Source organism: Triticum aestivum, chromosome 5D, assembly GCF_018294505.1.
Source record: "Triticum aestivum cultivar Chinese Spring chromosome 5D, IWGSC CS RefSeq v2.1, whole genome shotgun sequence".
Lineage (NCBI taxonomy): Eukaryota > Viridiplantae > Streptophyta > Magnoliopsida > Poales > Poaceae > Triticum > Triticum aestivum.
In genome coordinates, this window is record NC_057808.1 from 212,175,644 (window position 1) to 212,194,176 (window position 18,533).

An 18,533-nucleotide genomic window follows, 5' to 3' on the forward strand; every position below is an offset into this window, starting at 1 on the left:
ACAGTAATTTGTTCACCCACCGTAATACTTATGCTATCTTGAGAGAAGCCACTATCATATAAGTTTCCAATCTATTTTACTTTGCAATCTTTACTTTCAATCTATATCATAAAAAAGTACCAAAAATATTTATCTTATTATCTCTATCAGATCTCACTTTTGCAAGTGGCCGTGAAGGGATTGACAACCCCTTTATCGTGTTGGTTGCAAGGTTCTTATTTGTTTGTGTAGGTACGAGGCGACTTGCGTGTAGTCTCCTACTAGATTGATACCTTGGTTCTCAAAAACTGAGGGAAATACTTACGCTACTTTGCTGCATCACCCTTTCCTCTTCAAGGGAAAACCAATGTAGTGCTCAAGAGGTAGCAATTTTACAAAGATAATGTTGATCCGGCGGACATGACGTCCTTGAAAAAGCCAACCACGGAGAATGATCCGTTGCTAAAGTTTAAGTCAGCAGATGACACTAAGTTGGTTGATTTTGTTCCTGGTGACTCATCTAAGCAGTTCAGCATCAGTGCCAATCTGGATCCGAAATAGGAAAGCACGCTCATCGAGTTCATCCGTGAGAACCGAGACAACTTTGCATGGAAGCCTTCAGACATGCCGGGTGTACCGAGGGAACTCGCTGAGCACACTCTTAATATTGATCCGAAATTTAAGCCGGTCAAGAAATTTCTTCGTCATTTTAACGAGGAGAGGCGGAAGGCCATTGGTGAAGCAGTGGCCCGGCTCGGCTCTGCCGGGTTCATCGTTGAAGTTTTTCATCCTGAGTGGTTGGCTAACCCGGTGTTGGTGCTTAAGAAGAACGACACTTGGCGAATGTGTGTGGACTACTCGGACTTAAACATGGCTTGTCCGGCTGATCCGTTTGCTCTCCCTCGTATTGATCAAATCATCGATGCTACGACGGGTTGTGAGCGTTTGAGTTTTTTGGATGCTTATTCTGGTTATCATCAGATCAAGATGGCGGTTAAGGACCAGGAAAAGACAGCTTTCATTACTCCATTTGGAGCCTTCTACTATGTGTCTATGCCTTTTGGGCTCAAGAGTGCCTAGGCGACTTACCAGTGGTGTGTACAGAATTGCCTTCACAAACGGATCGGGCGTAATGTTCATGCTCATTGTGGTGAAATCCAGGAAGAAGGAGAGCCTGATTGATGATTTGAAGGAGATGTTTGACAATCTCCGGGTTTATAAGATGATGCTTAACCCGACCAAGTGTTTTTTTGGTGTACCGGCGGGTAAGCTTTTGGGTTTTCTGGTTTCTAACAGAGGCATTGAAGCTAACCCGGAGAAAATCAAGGCTATTACTTCCTTAGCTAAACCGGCATGCGTCAATGATGTCTAGCATTTGGCGGGTTGTATTGCGGCCTTAAGCCGGTTCATAAGCCGGTTAGGTGAGAAGGCTATCCCTCTTTACCAGATGATAAAGAAGACATATCACTTTGTTTGGAGTGATGCTGCTAATCGAGCGTTTGAGGATCTGAAGAGACAGTTGGCTGAGCCGCCCGTTCTGGCTGCTCCTATTGATAAAGAGTCATTGTTGTTATATGTCGCAGCTAATAGCCGGGCTGTCAGTGTGGCCATTGTGGTGGAAAGGAAAGAGGCAGGTAAGGAGTACCCAGTTCAACGGCCGGTTTACTACATCAGCGAGGTACTTATTGAGTCCAAGCAGAGGTATCCGCATTGGCAGAAGCTTGTGTATGGGGTCTTCATGGCAAGCCGGAAGCTCAAGCAATATTTTCTAGGCCATCCCATCACTGTGGCTAGCTCTGCTCCTTTAGGCGATATCATCCAAAATAGCCAAGTGGGCCATTGAGCATGGCCCCCATGGTTTAAATTATGTGCCTCGTACGGCCATCAAGTCACAAGCGCTCGTGGATTTTATCAATGATTGGACAAAGTTGCAGATGCCTGAGGAAAAGCCGGATAACACATATTGGACCATTCACTTTGATGGATCCAGGCAGTTGGAAGGATCGGGGGCTGGAGTCGTCTTGAGTTCCCCACGAGGTGACAAATTTTCTTATGTTCTTCGGTTAATGTTCCCTTGTACTAACAATGCAGCTGAGTATGAGGCCTTGCTCCACGGTCTTCGGATGGCTAAAGAGATGAACTTAAGCCGGGTGAGATGCTTCCGCGACTCAGATCTGGTAGCTCAACAAGTTTCTGGCACTTGGGGTTCTAAGGATCCACTCATGGCGGCTTATCGTCGAGAGGTTGATGCTATTGCGGGTCACTTCAAGGGTTACCAAGTTGAACATATTGATCGTAGAAAGAATGAGGCGGCTGACACTTTAAGCCAGTTAGGGTCTCAGCGTAAGCCGGTGCCACCTAACACGTTCTTGGATATTCTGCTTAACCCTTCTGTTAAATTACCTATAAAGGAGGATCTTGCTATTCCTGACCCGGAAGCACAATTGGTGGCAGCTCTTCATGCTATTCCTGATTGGACAGTACCGTATTTGGCTTACATGACCCGAGGCGAATGACCTAAGGATGAGATCTTAGCCAGGCAGATAACCCGGCGGTCTAAGTCAATGACGATTGTTAATGGGGAGTTGCACCATCGCAGTGTCACAGGGGCGTTTCAATGTTGTGTCTCTCCTGAAGAAGGCTGTGAGATTCTGCGAGAGATTCATGAAGGAGATTGTGGTCATCGTGCCGGCTCTAAATCTCTTGTAGCCAAGGCTTTTCGTCACGATTTTTATTGGTTGACGGCTCATGCTGACACTGAGGATTTGGTCAACAAATGTGACGGTTGTCAGAAGTTTTCACGACGAGCTCATGTTCCAGCTCAAGAGTTGAGGATGATTCCAATTACTTGGCCATTTGTGACTTGGGAGCTTGATATGGTGGGGCCTTTCAAGAGGTCCAAGGATAAGAAGACCCACCTTTTGGTGGCAGTTGATAAGTTTACTAAGTGGGTTGAAGCAGAGCCGGTTAGTAAGTGTGATGCAGGAACGGCGGTTCAATTCATCAAGAAGGTGATCTTCCGTTTTGGCTTTCCCCACAGCATTATAATAGATAATGGTACTAATCTCTCTAAAGGCGCTATGAAAGAATTTTGTCAACGGGAGCATATTCGACTTGACGTTTCCTCTGTGGCTCACCCTCACTCAAATGGTCAAGCGGAACGAGCTAATCAAGAGATTCTACGAGGTATCAAGCCCCAGCTTATGGTTCCTTTGCAAAGAACGCCAGGTTGTTGGGTGGAGGAGTTGCCTCCGGTGCTATGGAGTATCGATACAGCCCCCAACAGGTCTACGGGTTACACACCTTTTTTCATGGTTTATGGGGCAGAGGCGGTTCTCCCTAGTGACATCCGTCACGATTTACCCCGTGTGGCGGCTTATGTTGAAGCTGATAATGAAAAGGCACGTCAGGATGCACTTGACCTGTTGGATGAGGAGCGTGATCTCGCGGCGGCTCATTCGGCGATTTATTAGCAAGACTTACGTCGTTATCATAGCCGCCGGGTCAAAACCGGAACCTTTCAAGAAGGCGACTTGGTGCTCCAGCTTATTCAGGATCAAACTGATATGCATAAACTATCCCCGCCTTGGGAAGGACCTTTTATGGTCAGCAAGAATCTACATAATGGGTCGTACTATCTTATCGACGTTCGAGATCACAAGGACTCACGCAAATCGGAGGAGGAGACCCGCCGACCGTGGAATATTGCTCATCTTCGGCCCTACTACACTTGAGCCACCGGCTCTCGTGATGTACATAGTTTGATGATGTATATAATATAAACATTATAATAAAGCCGTCATCCCTGATAATTCAGGGCCTCTGTGGTTTCACTTCTTCGAAGTTGAGTCTTTATCATCGTCTTACATGTTCACTTAAGAGGCTTGACGCCCAAATTATAGGGACCAAAGAGAGTTGGATGCACAACACAGCTCAAACATAGGTCCCTGACGAGCACAATTTGTAAGTATGTCACTTGGGGGCTTCCTGTTCAAACATAGGTGTATTCACCAAAGAGAACATAGTGTTACTACCCTCTTGACCAGGTTATCTTGTTCAAACATAGGTGTATTCACCAAAGAGGACATAACCTTTTCGGGTCATCCTACCTGTATACCAATTGCTTCTTCATCAAGTAATCCTGATTGACCCGTCGAACTCTTAACAATCAATCTTTTACGGTGTATTCACCAAAGATCCTGAGCTTGTTAAGGTTAAAACGCCGGTTTGTCATGTGAGAGCACGGCTTACAGATAGTCAGGATAGATCCAGGCTCATAATCTGCCTTCCTTGAAACTTGGATAAATCGGCCTGTGATGCATGATGCTACTCTGACCCCGCGTACTCCTGATAAGTCTATCTTTAAATAAGACCTGAACTTATCTGGGTTCAAATGTCGATTGGGTACTGTGAGTGCCGACTCACAGAAAGCGCGTACCTTCCAGTGGCCATCATGCTAGTTTCATTGAAGAAGAAACTTTGGCTTGGTGGCCTGCAAAAGCCTCAGTTTTTTTATTTCTTATTTCTTCTTTATACGATCTCTTTTTTGCCATATGGTTTTTACAAATCGGGCCAAGCTGCCCCATTTATGTCTCATATTTGAAGCATCTTTTGGGTCTCTACAACCCGCCAAGATGGCAGACTCTAAGTCGCCAGAGCATAATAATCTTATGTTTGGAGTTATAGCTCTAAAAATTCTAACTGCATGAAGCTGATAAGCCGGCAGTCTAAACATACACCACGGTATGATATTTTATTGTGTCAACATTATGGTTAGACCGGCCCTCGTTATGGGCTATACGTCCCCAGTGGCTTCAGTTGGGTATCATGACCCGCCCAACGGTAAGCCGCAAGGGCACTTGTGATTTGTTTGTGTGCAGGATAATTATCAATATGATCTGCATAAATTAACGGTATCATAAGCATACAGGCATAGTTTCTCAAATTGGCAGATCAGCAGTATTGCGCAAAACAGAAACGTGCACGATGGCATGGCAGATTAAAGTTTTACTACCCTATTACATGACTCCATGAGCTAGATAAGATCAAGTGTTTTTCCAAGGATCAAATATATAAACCGCCCGGCTGTTCACTCTTCTTGGCCTTGCTGATTCGAGGCTTCGGGATCATCCTTTTCCGGTTCTTCGTCCTCTTCCGCCATCTGGAAGTTTGGTGATGACCAATCGATGCCACATAAAGCTTGAAATTCAGCTTCATCATCTATAAGTTCATACGGCTCAACTTCAGGGGCAAAAGTATGCTTACGGATTGGAGGGATTAGATCCATCACTCTATAAGCCGGTGTAGGCATCTTCTGATTCTTCCTGTTATAAGTCGGATGGTACTTTGAAAGATCCGAGTCATTGGCAATCAGAGTCGCCATTGGACGTATTTCTTTCATGCACGCCGCGAAGTCCTTTTGATCAAACGGAGTACCATCCTCTTTTAAGCTTGGATATCCAGTACCTACCTCAGACGGGTCTAGCTCTGGTACCCATGCCTTGGCCCGACCCAAAGCCATCATGGCACCGGCTCTTGCAGACGACCGCTTCATTTCATCCATCCTAGCACGCAGCACAGAAAGTTTTTTCAAGACATCTATCAAGCGAGTAGGTGCTTGATTGGTTGGAGAAATGGCAGCTAGTGCACGCTAAGCTCCAGTGTATAGCTGTTCAACAAGAGTGTAAACAACTTTGAGCTTCACAAGCATGTCTTGGTTCAGATTGCTGCTCCTGGGACCTGAGTAAGTCATAGATTGGTTAGAGGCGGTTTATACTATCAAGGAAAAGATTCACTTTTGATGCTTACGAAGGCGACTCACCAAAGATAGCAGAAACCATCTGGGATACACGGTGTTTTAAACCGGTGAGCTCAGTGGTCACCTCTTGGAGAGCCGCCTCCGCTTTTTCAGTTCGCTGCGTCAAAGCAGTCTTTTCTTCAACCCAAGTGTTTCTCTCTGCCTCAAAGCTGGTTTTCAGTTTTTCCATTTTAGCCACGCTAAATTGGAATTTTGATTCAGCCTTCCGGGTCTCAGATTCTTGATTTTTCAGCCGGGTCTTTGCATCAGACAATTGTGATTGAAGATCAGCAGTGGCATCCTGTGCAAGCACAAGAATTGCAAAAACATTCATATCCGGGTTACAGGAATATAAGTCCCAAGCCTTTTGCAAGCAACAACACTTGGCACTTGGGGGCTAATGCCTGCCGAAACAATCTTTCATACAATGGATCATGTCAGTAAAGTCCCAAGCACTTTGCAAGCAAGAGTACTTGGCACTTGGGGGCTAATGCATATCGCTTGTATCTTCTTACTACTTTATGATGACCTGGTTGTGCTATAAACAATCACAGCCGGCTCATAGGGGCTACACAGATAAGCTCTCCTTTTTAAACAATGGTAAACAGGACCGGCTCATTCATGCTGATTAAACCGGCCCTTGGGGACTACAGAGGCAATGTTAATTGTTTATATTCAGTTTCACTATCATGGTGCAAGCCGGCTTTGGAAGGATTCCACTACGGATGTTTACAGTTATTCTAAGTCTACAGCCTATTCAATCTTATCATACCCAGTAGACTTGGGGGCTGGCAGGATGTACATAACTTATTTAAGCAGGAATTCATACCTCATATTTCTAATGCATCTGTTTCACCATGTCGATTTCAAGATCGCGGCTGGAGTGTACTTGGTTGAGATAGCCAGACAGTACTTCACTGCTGCTCAATTGCGCATAATGGGAGACATCAAACCTCACTTTCCACCTTTCAATAACCTCTTGTTTGGTGGAGTGCTTAGCTAAGACAGTTGGATTTCCTGGTTCTATAAAGCCGGTGCCAGCGATCAGAACGTCATCAATATGAGTCTCCGACGGCTTAGGTGGGCTTGATGGTGGAGTGTTCAAAGAGTTGGTATTGGTATGATCAATGGAGAGATCAGGAATTTCAGGTGGAACATCAGGGGTAGGTTCGTCTGGTTGTTTTTCAGAAACATCGGGTGCAGAGATTTGCTGTTCCGGTTCAACAACTTTAGGATCCTCAGCTGGCTTGGTCACCTTTGGTTTCTTTCTAGGCTTTGCTTGTCCACTGCACGGGTTGTGACAAGTTGGTATAATTGTAAGAGTATAAAGAGGTACAGAATAAAAAGTGATTATTGTTACCCAGGGGCAGCCTTGAAAGCCGGCAGCTGGGTCTGTGATGAGTCGCCAGAGGAAGAGCGAGAAACCTCCTGGTAAATTGAATCGGCAGAGTTAAGTGGCTGGTGAATGAGACCCACCAGGGGGTAAAAAAGATTTTAAGTTCGGAAGAACCTCGTTTCGACGTTTTCGTGGAGCTGGAGTATTCGGCAAGACGGAGGGCGATTCTTCACCTCCGCTGTTCCGAGTCTGGCGCCGGCTCTCGTGCTACTGTTGCTTCAAAAGAAAGTGAGGATTAAATGAGCCAAGGGGTGTGAAAACCTTACTTTCCGGGTTACTTGTCGAAGTTTCTGTCCTGGCAAAGGTTCTGAGCCGGAGGAAATAATAGTTACCTCTTCTTCAACTGCTTGGCTGGCCCCCGTGTCATCCTGATAATAATCAGTGTCAATAAGGTGATTGAAAAAGGAGCCAAGGGAGTCAAGGGCTACCTCCGACTCAAAGTTGTCATTCAGTTCAAACATATTAGAGGTGCTTGGTTTCTTCCTATTCTTCTTAGTGGTTTTCTTGGCAGTTTTCTTGGCGGCTTTCTTGGCAGCCCTGGCCTTCTTGGCAGCTTCATGATCATATTTGTTTTTCCAAAAGTCGGATTCAGCCTGTAAAGGTCATCAAAGGTTGAGTTAATAAGGTATTTGAATAATGAGGTAAAAGCAAGAGAGTTCAGAGACTCACATCTGGTGGCGGGTTAAGTTTGCAGAAAGGGTTCAGACCCACTTTACTGCAATCTTCCGGATCTTCATTCAGAAGGGACTTGGTCATTTCGTAAATTGCCTTGTCAATTAATTGCGCAGAGTTGTGCTGCAGTGGATCCTTTACACCAACAGTGTAAGTACACATTAAGCTGGGCCGTCGACTTAAGGGTATGATCCGCCAAGAAACCCAGCACCTAACCAAATCAATGCCAGTTAACCCGTTTCCTAGCAGAGCTTTAACCTTTGCAAGGGTGGGAGCAAGCATTGCATGTTCGGCAGTGGTAAGTTTTTTAGGAAGATTATGCTTTGGGTCCAGGCCTTCAACACGGTAACTCGGCAGTGGATTCTCGTCAGCCGGAGAGGTATCTTTGCAGTAAAACCATGTCTGGTTCCAATCCTTGGGGTGGCTCGGCAGGCAAGCATAAGGGAAGATGGCATCCCTTCTTCGTTGGATTGAGATTCCACCAAGTTCCAAGCTAGGTCCATTTGTAAATTCATTCTGGCGGTTTAAATAAAAAAATTTCCTAAAGAGTTCGACACTGGGCTCCTCTTGAAGGTATACTTCGCAGAAGACTTGAAAGTTGCAGATATTTGACACGGAATTGGGTCCGATGTCTTGAGGATGGAGTTGAAAGAAGTGCAGAACATCTAGGAAAAATTTAGAACCGGGCGGTGAGAAGCCCCGATTCATATGATCAGTAAACACAATGACTTCGTCATCCTTTGGCTGAGGTCTTTCTTCGCCTGGAGCAGGGGCGCGATAATGCATGACATTTTTTGCTGGCAAGTACCCGATTTTGACAAAATCTCTGAGTGTGTTCTCAGTGACAATGGAAGGAATCCAGCTACATGAAGTAACTGTCTTTGGCGGCATTGTGAAGAAGCCTAAAGGAAAGAAAATTTTTTGCCGGTTCAAATTTGATTCATTAAGCTTGAAGTAAAAAAGCTACAGTATATATTCAGAATGGCGGCTTAAATGGGGCCTAATGATATATGGGTAATTATAAGCCGGTGATGTAAGCCGCCATGACAAGCACGGGTATTTAAGATCTGACAAGAGTGAATTTTACTAAGTGTTGGGACAAACAGGTTTTACAAATTATAGTTATAAGATTGGATCTGAGGCAGTTCAAAAAAGGAAATAAAATCAAAACCTAAGGTGGCGGCAGCAGAAAAGTGGGGGTGCCCAGATGAGATTTGTTGCAATGAGGATATATTCTGATACCAAAAAACAAGTGCTAAAACGGCTGCCACGCAAGATCTGTGTTGTTTTCAGATCAAAGCTATGCAATCTAGGAAAGAGAAGGAGGAACGGTGATGAACGCCGACGAACAAGGAAACCCTAAGACAGATCTATTAAGAGCAAAGGTGAAGGCTTACCGACGCTGATGGACAGCAGAGGGGCGCCGCGGCGTTTTGGTTCGTTCAGGGTGATGCAGCGGCCGGAGTTGAGGCAGTGGACGAAGGTCGACAGCGGCGGAGCTCGGGCGTGCTGGAGCGTTGCGAGGAGAAAGAAGAAGATGAGAAGGCAAAGGGGGGAATGGAAAGAGGACCCGTGGCCTTATTTATAGGACTGGAAGCATAAGTGGTAGGCGCGGGAATCAGGAGACAAGGAAATGGATATGTGACGGCGCGAGCGCCTCGATTTTTGGAGGTCCATTAAAAGAGAAGATTTATTAAGATCTGGGTCGTACGTGGTATTAATAACAGGTGATGTCATGGCGGGTTACCGCAATTCTAGTAGGTGACGTCATGGCGGGTTACAATATTTCACAGGAAGATGAAGAAGGATTTTTTCTAAGTGTTGAAGATTGACATGAACAAGTTCAAATCAACCTGGGGCCTAATGTTGGGGATATGACCCGCCCAGGAGGGGCCGGGTTATCCCAATGGCGGTTCATCTAAATAAAGCCCATGAGTATGTTGAAGATGGAGGTTCATGAAGTAGGCTTGTTAAAGGGCCCAAACCCGAAGGCGGCTCAAGGCCCGTAATTCTAAACCGCCATGTATATGTAACTTGTATTGTAAGGCATGTAAGATAAGTCACCGAGCCGGACACGTTTGTATGAGCCGGCCGGGACTCTGTAAGCCGCGTGGCGTCAACCCATGTATATAAGGGGACGATCCGGCAGCGTCTTAGGGCAAACAACAGACCGAAAGCCAGGCAAAGCGTATTCGCTCCCTGGTAATCGAAACCCTAGCAATACCACCTCAAACTGGATTAGGCTTTTACCTTCACCGCAAGGGGCCGAACCAGTATAAACTCCTCGTGTCCTTTGTCCCGTTTTAACCCCTTTAAGCTAACCTCGTCGTCATGGCTCCACAACTAAGTCCTCTCACTAGGACATCTGCGGTGACAATTCCATGATAGATAGCAAAGTGAACAAAGGTATATTTGATATACATGTTATTGATGTGTACTTTACTAGTGTTCATCCCCCAGGGTATTTGATACCGGTTCAGTTGCTAAGATTAGTAACTCGAAACAGGAATTGCAAAATGAACAGAGACTAGTTAAGGGCAAGGTGATGATGTGTGTTGGAAGTGATTCCAAGGTTGATAAGATCACCATCGCACACTCCCTCTACCTTCAAGATTAGTCTTGTACCAAAATAAATGTTATTTGGTGTTTGCTTTGAGCATGAATATGATTGGGTCATGTTTATTGCGATACGGTTATTCATTTAAGTTGGAGAATAATTGTTGTTCTGTTTACACGAATAAAACCTTCTATGGTCATACACCCAATGCAAATGGTTTATTGAATCTCGATCCTAGTGATACACATATTCATAATATTGATGCCAAAAGATGCAAAGTTGATAATGATAGTACAACATATTTGTGGCACTGCCATTTAGGTTATATTGGTGTAAAGCGCATGAAGAAACTCCATACAGATGGATTTTTGGAATCACTTGATTATGAATCATTTGATACTTGCGAACCATGACTCATGGGCAAGATGATTGAAACCCCGTTCTCCGGAACAATGGAGTGAGCCACTGACTTACTGGAAATAATACATACCGATGTATGCGGTCCGATGAATGTTGAGGCTCGCGGCGGGTATCGTTATTTTCTGACCTTCACAGATGATTTGAGCAGATATGGGTATATCTACTTAATGAAACACAAGTCTGAAACATTTGAAAAGTTCAAAGAATTTCAGAGTGAAGTGGAGAATCATCATAACAAGAAAATAAAGTTTCTACGATCTGATCACGAGGCGAATATTTGAGTTACGAGTTTGGCCTTCATTTAAAACAATGTGGAATAGTTTCACAACTCACGCCACCTGGAACACCACAGCGTAATGGTGTGTCTGAACGTCGTAACCATACTTTATTAGATATGGTGCGATCTACAATGTCTCTTACCGATTTACCACTATCGTTTTGGGGTTATGCATTAGAGACAGCTGCATTCATGTTAAATAGGGCACCATCTAAATTCATTGAGACGACACCGTATGAACTATGGTTTGGCAAGAAACCTAAGCTGTCGTTTCTTAACGTTTGGGGTTGCGATGCTTATGTGAAAGCTTCAGCCTGATAAACCCGAACCCAAATCGGAGAAGTGCGTCTTCATAGGATACCCAAAAGAAAATGTTGGGTACACCTTCTATCACAGATCAGAATGCAAGATCTTTGTTGCTAAGAATGGATCCTTTCTAGAGGAGTTTCTCTCGAAAGAAGTGAGTGGGAGGAAAGTAGAACTTGATGAGGTAATTGTACCTTCTCTAGAATTGGAAAGTAGCTCATTACAGAAAAACCATTCCCGTGATGCCTACACCAACTAGTGAGGAAGCTAATGATAATGATCATGAAACTTTAGATCAAGTTACTACCGAACCTCGTAGGTCAACCAGAGCACATTCCGCACCAGAGTGATGCGGTAATCTTGTTCTGGAAGTCATGTTACTAGACCATGACGAACCTACGAACTATGAGGAAGCGATGATGAGCCCAGATTCCGCAAAATGGCTTGAGGTAATGAAATCTGAGATGGGATCCATGTATGAGAACAAAGAATGGACTTTGGTTGACTTGCCCGATGATCGGCAATCCATTGAGAATAAATGGATCTACAAGAGGAAGACGGACGCTGATAGTAGTGTTACTATCTACAAAGATCGAATTGTCGCAAAAAGGTTTTCGACAAGTTCAAGGTGTTGACTACGATGAGATTTTCTCACTCGTATCGATGCTTAAAGTCTGTCCGAATCATGTTAGCAATTGCCGCATTTTATGAAATCTGGCAAATGGATGTCAAAACTGCATTCCTTAAGGGATTTGTTAAAGAAGAGTTGTATATGATGCAACCAGAAGGTTTTCTCAATCCTAAAGGTGCTAACAAAGTGTGCAAGCTCCAGCGATCCATCTATGGATTGGTCTAAGCATCTCGGAGTTAGAATATACGCTTTGATGAGTTGATCAAAGCATATAGTTTTATACAGACTTGTAGTGCAGCCTGTATTTACAAGAAAGTGAGTGGGAGCACTATAGCCTTTCTGATAAGTATATGTGAATGACATATTGTTGATCGGAAATGATGTAGAATTTTTTGGAAAGCATAAAGGAGTGTTTGAAAGGAGTTTTTCAAAGAAAGACCTCGGTGAAGCTATATAAAGGTAGATCAAGACGCTTGATAAGACTTTCGATGAGTACATACCTTGATAAGATTTTGAAGAAGTTCAAAATGGATCGGTCAAAGAAGGAGTTCTTGCCTGAGTTGTAACGTATGAAGTTGAGTAAGACTCAAAACTCGACCACGAAGAAGATAGAGAGAGAATGAAAGTCATTCCCTATGCCTCAGCCATAGGTTCTATAAAGTATGCCATGCTGTATACCAGACCTATTGTGTACCTTGCCATGTGTTTGGCATAGGGGTACAATAGTGATCCAGGAGTAGATCACTGGACAATGGTCAAAATTATCCTTAGAGGACTAAGGAAATATTTCTCGGTTATGGAGGTGATAAAGTAAAGAGCTACGTCGATGCAAGCTTTAACACCGATCTGGATGACTCTGAGTCTCAATCTGGATACATATTGAAAGTGGGAGCAATTAGCTAGAGTAGCTCCATGCAGAGCATTGTAGACATAGAAATTTGCAAAATACATATGGATCTGAATGTGGCAGACCCGTTGACTAAACTTCTCTCACAAGCAAAACATGATCACACCTTAGTACTCTTTGGGTGTTAATCACATGGCGATTTGAACTAGATTATTGACTGTAGTAAACCCTTTGGGTGTTGGTCACATAGCAATGTGAACTATGGGTGTTAATCACATGGTGATGTGAACTATTGGTGTTAAATCACATGGCGATGTGAACTAGATTATTGACTCTAGTGCAAGTAGGAGACTGAAGGAAATATGCTCTAGAGGCAATAATAAAGTTGTTATTTTATATTTCCTTATATCATGATAAATGTTTATTATTCATGCTAGAATTGTATTAACCGGAAACTTGATACATGTGTGGATACATAGACAAAACACAGTGTCCCTAGTAAGCCTTTACTAGACTAGCACGTTAATCAAAGATGGTTAAGTTTCCTAACCATAGACATGTGTTGTCATTTGATGAACGGGATCACATCATTAGGAGAATGATGTGATGGACAAGACCCATCCGTTAGCTTAGCATGTTGATCGTTCAGTTTTATTGCTATTGCTTTCTTCATGTCAAATACATATTCCTTCGACTATGAGATTATGCAACTCCCGGATACCGGAGGAATACCTTGTGTGCTATCAAACATCACAACGTAATTGGGTGATTATAAAGATGCTCCATAGGTATCTCCGAAGGTGTTTGTTGGGTTGGCATAGATCGAGATTAGGATTTGTCACTCTGAGTATCGGAGAGGTATCTCTGGGCCATCTCGGTAATACACATCATGACAAGTCTTGCAAGCAATGTGAATAATGAGTTAGTTATGGGATGATGTATTACGGAACGAGTAAAGAGACTTGCCGGTAACGAGATTGAACTAGGTATGAAGATACCGACGATCGAATCTCGGGCAAGTAACATACCGATGACAAAGGGAATAACGTATGTTGTCATTACGGTTTGACTGATAAAGATCTTCGTAGAAGATGTAGGAACCAATATGAGCATCCAGGTTCCGCTGTTGGTTATTGACCAGAGAGGTGTCTCGGTCATGTCTACATAGTTCTCGAACCCGTAGGGTCCGCACGCTTAACGTTCGATGACGATTTTGTATGAGTTATGTGATTTGGTGACCGAATGTTGTTCGGAGTCCCGCATGAGATCACGGACATGACGAGGAGTCTCGAAATGCTCGAGAGGTAAAGATTCATATATTGGACGATGATATTCGGACACCAGAAGTGTTCCGGGGCTACCGGGTGCATGTCGGGTCACCGGAAGGGGTTCCGGGCATCCCCCGTGCAACTACATGGGCCTTAATGGGCCAAGAGGGGGACATACTAGCCCCTAAGGGGCTGGTGCGCCCCTCCCATATGGGCTGGCCAAATTGGAGTAGAAAAGGGGAAGGAGGAAAGGAAAAAAGGGAATAGGATTCCCCCTTCCCCCTCTTCCCTTCCTACCCCGAATAGGAATAGGAAAGGGGGGAGGCCGAATTGGGAGGACCCCAAGTAGGATTCCTCCTACTTGGGGCGCCCCCTTGGCTGCCTCTCCTCCCCTCCAACCTATATATATGAAAGGGGTCACCGCTAGAACACACAACAAACATTGTTAGCCGTGTGCGGTGCCCCCTCCACAGTTTACGCCTCCGGTCATATTCACGTAGTGCTTAGGCGAAGCCCTGCTCGGATCACTTCACCATCACCATCACCACACCGTCGTGCTGACAGAAATCTCCCTCGACACTTTGCTGGATCAAGAGTTCCAGGGACGTTATCAAGCTGAACATGTGCAGAACTCGGAGGTGTCGTACGTTCGGTGCTTGATCGGTCGGGATGAGAAGAAGTTCGACTACATCAACCGTGTTGTCAAACGCTTCCGCTTTCGGTCTACGAGGGTACGTGGACACACTCTCCCCCTCTCGTTGCTATGAATCTCCTAGATAGATCTTGCGTGTGTAGGAATTTTTTTGAAATTACATGCTACGTTTCGCAACACGCCCCTAACCACGCCCACGGCCTGCTCCGCGTCCACGAGACGCTGCATTAGCAGAGTTCTGGCGGATGTTCATACCGTGGAGGAGGTTGAGGAGGGCGTCGAAGCTCAGTAGCTAGCTATAGAGCTCCTGGACAGTCACGGGCTCTACCCGAGCTGCAAGTGCTGATACGACCGGGTTGTAGTCAAGGTCGATCAGCAAGGATGTGGGAGACGATCTCAGCGCTGCCTAGCGCTGCTCCGGAGTTGGCAATATCATCTGAAAGCATCTTGATTTTGGCAAGATACCCCGCCATAGTCAGGTTTCCCTTCTTGAGGTTTGTGAGCTTGATGCGGGTGTTGATGGCTTGAGCTTGGGTTTGTGCAACAAATGTGGCATGGATCGCTGCCCATACCTCCGCTGGCGTCTGAAGAGTGACTACCTATGCAAGGGTTTCGCGAGAGAGAGAACCCATCAAAAAACCTTGTACTTGTTGCTGCTGTGCATACCAGAGGACGCGTGCGAAGTTGGTGATCTGCTCCTCTTTTCCATCCTTGGTGATGGTGAGAGTTTCCGGTGGCGCTTGGCTCACAGGATCAAGGTGGTGTCCCATCTGTGCGCCCTTGATTTTGGGCAGCACGATGGCTTTCCACATGAGGAAGTTGTTCCTCATGATCTTCTCTTGGGGAGGTGGTCCGATGGACATGGCATGGGAGGTGGACACTGAGGATGGTGCGAAGGTGGTTGAGGAGGCGACAGACGTGAAGAGTGCACTCATGGTGCTGGATTGGGTGGAAGCGGTGGTCATGGCTAGGTTGAGGTAAATCTGGATGCGATCTCCTTTTGATATGTAGGAAGAAGATGCTCTGATTACCATGTAAGAATAATTGGGAAGCGTAGAACCCTTTGCTCGGGCCACACTTGTATTTATATTGGTAATACCGTGGCTTACTAGTTGATCGATCAAATAGATAGTTTACAGAGAAGGTCGATCGAAGGAGAAAACAAAAGAAGAGACAGAAGAGGATACAAGACTTAAACAAGAGTTCTATCTCTATATAAGTTCTATCTCTATTCAACTATTCTAACAGTCACCAATCTTATCCATCACTCATTGCTAGCCCAATCACTAAATTGGTTATCCCCCGACACTCTTTCATCCTTGCAATGGAACAACAATGTTTTCTCATCCAATCCACCCAATCAAATAGGAAAGGTGGTTATCCTTAGCCAGCTTGACGGATACCCTCAACGACTCAAACATATTTCGTAACCAATGGCGGAGCCAGAGCTTCTATGGAGCCTAGGAAAGTTGAGCCTAAGTCCGAAAGGGTACTTTGGATACTCTAGATATAAAATAGCACCTAAATTCTGAATCACAAATCCACCTTGATAATAAAGTGAAAATATAAACACAGTATTCTGATAACCCACAAGTATAGGGGATTGCAACAGTTTTTGAGGGCAGAGTATTCAACCCAAATTTATTGATTCGACAAAAGGGGATCCAAAGAATGTTTGCAAGTATTAGCAGTTGAGTTGTCAATTCAACCACACCTGGAGATAAATTATCTGCAGCAAAGTGATCAGTAGCAAAGTAGTATGATAGTTTTGATAGTATTAGCAACAACAATAGTAACGGTAATAGTGATAGCAATGATTTTGTACCAAGTGATAACAGTAGTAGTAGTAACTTAGCAAAAACAATATAAGAGAAATTTGTAGGCATTGGATTGGTGAATTCGTTGCATGATATTCATCATATAACAGTCATAACCTAGGGTGATACGGCACTAGCTCCAGTTCATAAATATAATGTAGGCATGTATTCCGTAAATAGTCATACGTGCTTATGAAAAGAACTTGCATGACATCTTTTGTCCTACCCTCCCGTGGCAGAGGGGTCCAATTGGAAACTAAGGGATATTAAGGCCTCCTTTTAATAGAGAACCCGAACAAAGCATTAACACATAGTGAATACATGAACTCCTCATACTACGGTCATCACCAGGAAGTGTCCCGACTTCTGTCACTCTAGGGTTGCCGGATCATAACACGTAGTAGGTGACTATAACTTGCAAGATTGGATCTAGAACATAGATATAATGGTGATAACATAAACGGTTCAGATCTGAAATCATGGCACCCGGGCCCAAAGTGACAAGCATTAAGCATGGCAAAGTCATAACAACATCAATCTCAGAACATAGTGGATACTAGGGATCAAGCCCTAACAAAACTAACTCGATTACATGATGAATCTCATCCAACTCCTCACTGACTAGCGAGCCTACGAAGGAATTACTCACTCCCGGTGGGGATCATCATGGAATTGGCGATGGAGAAGGGTTGGTGATGACGAAGATCAATGATCCCCCTCTCCGGAGCCCCAAACGGACTCCAGATCTGGCCTCCCAATGAAGAACAGGAGGTGGCGGCGGCTCCATCTCGTGAAATGTGATAATTCTTCCTCCCTGATTTTTTCTCCGAAAATGTGATTTTATAGTATCAGGGTTGAGGTCTACGGGGCCACCAGGTGGGGACAACCCACCTGGGCGCGCCTGTAGGGGGGCGCCCTGGTGGATTGTGCCCACCTAGGTGCCCTCCTCCGGTGGTTCTTGGCTCCAGAAATTATCTTCTATTGTATAGAAATTCCTCGCAAAGTTTCGTTCCATTCCGAGAACTTTTATTTCTGCACAGAAACAACACCATGGTAGTTCTACTGAAAACAGCGTCAGTCCGGGTTAGTTTCATGCAAATCATGCAAATTAGAGTCCAAAACAAGAGGAAAAGCATTAGGAAAAGTAAATACGACGGAGACGTATCAACTCCCCCAAGCTTAAACCTTTGCTTGTCCTCAAGCAATTCAGTTGATAAACTGAAAGTGAAAAAGAAAAACTTTTACGAACTCTTTTCCTCTTGTTTACATAAATAAGCTTAAGTAGCACCCAGGTTTTCAGCCAAGATCATGACTAACCATGTCGACAATAACTCTTAAAAATTATATTAACTCATATCAATGGCATAATCAACTGGCGAGCAATAATAAGATATCTCAAATGACAACACTTTGTCAAAACAACCATGATATTATATGATAATAGTGGTATCTCGCTAGCCCTTTCTGAGACCGCAAAACATAAATGCAGAGCACCTCCAAAGTTCAAGCAGCGACTAAACATTGTAATTCATGGTAGAAAAGATCCAGTCATGATGCTCCCAACATTAGCTACACACAATGCGTGAGGATGAAAATAGTGCTCTCAGGTTCTGGCGCTTATTTGAGAAGGTGATGACACAACATAAAAGTAAATAGATAGTCCCTTCACAGTGGGAAGCAGTGATTTGCAGTGGTGCCAGAGCTCAAGTTTTTAAAACAGAGGTAAATGAAATTTTGAGAAATGCACCCTTCTTGTTTACTTCACAACCATTAGTTTTCGGTATTTTCCATGCTAAACACATTAGTGGCGGTTCCCAAGCGATAAAATTAAATGTTTACTCCCCCTCCACCAACAAGCACACTCCACGGCTGGTCCGAAACAACAGGTACCGTCCATACCAACAACAGTCCTGG